Source organism: Eurosta solidaginis, unplaced genomic scaffold, assembly GCF_040869045.1.
Source record: "Eurosta solidaginis isolate ZX-2024a unplaced genomic scaffold, ASM4086904v1 ctg00001302.1, whole genome shotgun sequence".
In the NCBI taxonomy this organism is placed as follows: domain Eukaryota; kingdom Metazoa; phylum Arthropoda; class Insecta; order Diptera; family Tephritidae; genus Eurosta; species Eurosta solidaginis.
The window spans coordinates 1-4,422 of record NW_027137059.1 but is presented as its reverse complement, the minus strand read 5'-3'; positions in this window follow the sequence as shown (position 1 = coordinate 4,422).

Here is a 4,422-nt window from a genome sequence, read left to right as displayed (position 1 = left end):
GTTTTCGGGATCCTTTCGGGGTCCCGTCAGGGTCATTTCGGGACTTTTTCGTGATCATTTAAGGGTGGTTTTCAGGATTCGTCCGGGAAACCGTCAGGGTAATTTCCGGACTTTTCCGAGACTATTTCGGGATCATTTTGGGACCTTCCCAAGATCATTTCTGGATGGATTTCGGGATCAGTCCGGGATGCCGTCAGGGTCATTTTAGGACTATTAGGTGATCATTTGAGGACTTTTCCGGCATCACTTCTGGATGGTTTTCGGTATCCGTTCAGGATCCCGTCAGAATCATTGCGGGACTTTTTCGGAATCATTTGGGGTCCCTCCCAAGATCATTTCTGGATGGATTTCGGCATCTGTTCAGGATCCCGTCAGGGTCATTTAGGGATGCGTTCGAGATCCCGTTAGGGTCATTTCCGGACTTCTTCGGGACTATATCGGGATCATTTCTGGATGGTTTACGGGATCCGTCTAGGATCCCTTAAGGGTCATTTCGGGACTATTAGGTGATCATTTGAGGACTTTTCCGGCATCACTTCTGGATGATTTTCGGTATCCGTTCAGGATCCCGTCGGAATCATTGCGGGACTTTTTCGGAATCATTTGGGATCCTTCCGGCATCATTTTTGGATGGTTTTCGGGGTTTGTCCGGGATCCCGTTGGGGTTATTTCGGGACCTATTCTGGGCTAATACGGGATCATTTGGGGATCCTATAGGGGTCGTTTCGTGACTTTTTCTGTATTATTTCGGGATCATTTGGGGACCCTTCCGGCATAATTTCTTGATGGTTTGCCGAATCGATCAGGGTCATATCGGAACCATTTTGGGATCATTTGGGGACCCTTCCGAGACCATTTCTGGATCCGTCCGGAATGCCGTAGGAGCTATTTCGGGATTTTTTGTTAATTATTCGGAATAGTTTTTGGACCCTTCCGGGATCATTTCCGGATCTGTGCTGGATCCCATCTGGGTCATTTCCGGACTATTTCCGGATCATTTTGGGATCCTTCCGGAATCATTTTTGTATGGTTTTCGCGATCCGTCGTGGAGCAATTTCGGAACTTTCTATGGAGTATGTCGGGGTCATCTGAGGACTTTTTCGGGATCATTTGGGGGCTCTTCCGGCATAATTTCTGGATGGTTTTCGGGATCTGTCCGGGATCCTGGGTCATTCCGGGACTTTTTCTCGACTAATACGGGATCATTTGGGGACCCTTTTGGCATCATTTCAGGATAGTTTTCGGGATCCGAACGGGGTCATTTCGGGACTATTTCGGGATCATTTGGGGTACCTACCGGCATCATTTCTGGATGGTTTTCGGTATCCGTCCGGAATCTCGTCGGGGTCATTTGGGGACCTTTTCGGGATCATTTGGGGCTCTTCCGGCATCATTTCTGGATGGTTTTCGGGATCCGTCCGGGATCCCGTCGGGGTCATTTCGGGACTTTTTCGCGACTAATACGGGATCATTTGGGAACCCTTTCGGCATCATTTCCGGATGGTTTTCGGGATCCGTCCAGGATCTCATCAGGGTAATTGCGGGACTATTAGGGGATCATTTGGGGACCTTTCCGGCATCATTTCTGGATAATTTTCGGGATCCGTCCGGGATGCCGACGAGGACATTTCGGGACTATTTCGGGATCATTTGGGATACCTACCGGCAGCATTTCTGGATGGTTTTCGGGATCCGTCCGGGATCCTGTCGCGGTCATTCCGGGACTTTTTCTCGACTAATACGGGATCATTTGGGGACCCTTTTGGCATCATTTCAGGATAGTTTTCGGGATCCGGACGGGGTCATTTCGGGACTATTTCGGGATCATTTGGGGTACCTACCGGCATCATTTCTGGATGGTTTTCGGTATCCGTCCGGGATCTCGTCGGGGTCATTTGGGGACCTTTTCGGGATCATTTGGGGCTCTTCCGGCATCATTTCTGGATGGTTTTCGGGATCCGTCCGGGATCCCGTCGGGGTCATTTCGGGACTTTTTCGCGACTAATACGGGATCATTTGGGAACCCTTTCGGCATCATTTCCGGATGGTTTTCGGGGTCCGTCCAGGATCTCATCAGGGTAATTGCGGGACTATTAGGGGATCATTTGGGGACCTTTCCGGCACCATTTCTGGATAATTTTCGGGATCCGTCCGGGATGCCGACGAGGACATTTCGGGACTATTTCGGGATCATTTGGGATACCTACCGGCATCATTTCTGGATGGTTTTCGGGATCCGTCCGGGATCCCGTCGGAGTCATTTCGGGACTTTTTCGCGACTAATACGGGATCATTTGGGAACCCTTTCGGCATCCTTTCCGGATGGTTTTCGGGATCCGTCCAGGACCCCATCAGGGTAATTGCGGGACTATTAGGGGATCATTTGGGGACCTTTCCGGCATCATTTCTGGATAATTTTCGGGATCCGTCCGGGATGCCGACGAGGACATTTCGGGACTATTTCGGGATCATTTGGGATACCTACCGGCATCATTTCTGGATGGTTTTTGGGATTCGTCCGGGATCCCGTCGGGGTCATTTCGGGAATTTTTCTCGACTAATACGGGATCATTTGGGGACCTTTTTGGCATCATTTTTGGATGGTTTTCGGGATCCGTCCGGGATCCCGTCAGGGTCATTTCGGCACTATTTGGGGATCATTTGGGAACCTTTCCGGCGTCATTTCTGGATAGTTTCCCGGATCCGTCGGGGATCCCTTCAGGGTTATTTCGGGACTATTAAGGGATCATTTGAGGACCTTTCCGGCATCATTTCTGGATAATTTTCGGGATTAGTCCGGGATCCTGTCGGGGTCATTTCGAGACTATTTCGGGATCATTTGGTGGTCCTTTCGGCATCATTTCTGGATGGTTTTCGGGATCCGTAAGGGACCTCGTCGGGGTCATTTCGAGACTTTTTCTCGACTAATACGGGATCATTCGAGGACCTTTCCGGCATCAGTTTTGAATAGTTTCGGGGATCCCGACGGGGTCATTTCGGAACTATTTCGGGATCATTTGGGGTACCTACCGACATCATTTCTGGATGGTTTTCGGGATCCGTACGGGATCCCGTCAGGGTCATTTCAGGACTCTTTCGGGATCATTTGGGTCCCTTCCGGCATCATTTCTGCTTGGTTTTCGGGATCCGTAAGGGATCCCGCCGGGATCATTTCGGGATCATTTGGTGTACCTTTCGGCATCATTTCTGGATGGTTTTCGGGATCCGTCCGGAATCCGGTAGGGGTTATTCCAGGACTTTTTCGGAATCATTTTGGGTACCTTCCTTCATCATTTCTAGATAGTTTTGGGGATCCGTCCGAGATCCCGTCGGGGTCAGTACGGTACTTTTTCGGGATCATTTAAGCATGGTTTTCAGGATTCGTCCGGGATCCCGTCAGGGTAATTTGTGGACTTTTCCGAAACTATTTCGGAATCATTTTGGGCCAAAATGATTCCTGGATGGATTTCGGGATCTGTCCGGGATCCCGGCGGGGTCAGTTAGGGGGCCGTTTAAGATCCCGTCAGGGACATTTCGGGACTTCCTCGGGACTATTTTGGGATTATTTCTGGATGGTTTTCGGGATCCGTCCGGAATTCCGTCGGGGTTATTTCACGACTTTTTCGGAATCATTTTGGGTACCTTCTTTCATTATTTCTAGATAGTTTTGGGGATCCGTCCGGGATCCCGTCGGGGTCATTTAGGGACTTTTTCGGGGACAATACGGGATCATTTTTGGACCCTTCCGGCATCACTTCTGGATGGATTTCGGGATCTGTACGGGAACCCATCAGGGTAAGTTCGGGACTTTTTAGGGACTATTTCGGGATCATTTGGGGACCACTTAGGGGTCATTCCATGACTTTACCTGTATTATTTCGGGATCATTTGAAGACCCTTCCGGCATCAATTCTTGATCGTTTGCCGGATCAGGGTCATTTCGGGACCATGTTGGGATCATTTCTGGATCCGTCCAGGATGCCGTAAGATTCATTTTGAGTTTTTTTTTATACTTTTTCGGGATAGTTTTGAAACCCTTCCGGGATCACATTTGGATTCGTGCGGGATTCCGTCGGGGTCATTTTCGGCCTATTTCGGAATCATTTCTTTATGGTTTTCGCTATCCGTTGTGGATCCCTCGGGGTCATTTCGGAACTTTTTCGGAGCTTTTTCTGGACTATGTCGGGATAATTTAGGAACCCTTCCTGGATGGTTTTTGAGATCAGTCCGGGAGCCCGTCAGGGTAATTTCGGAACTTTTTCGGGACTATTTCGGGATCAATTTGGTACCCTTCAGGCATCATTTCTGTGTAGTTCTCTGGATAAGTCTAGAATCGTGTCGTTGTCATTTCGGGTTTTTTGGGACTACTTCGGGAACTTTTGGAAACACTTCCGGGGCGTTTCTGGATGGCTTTCCGGATCC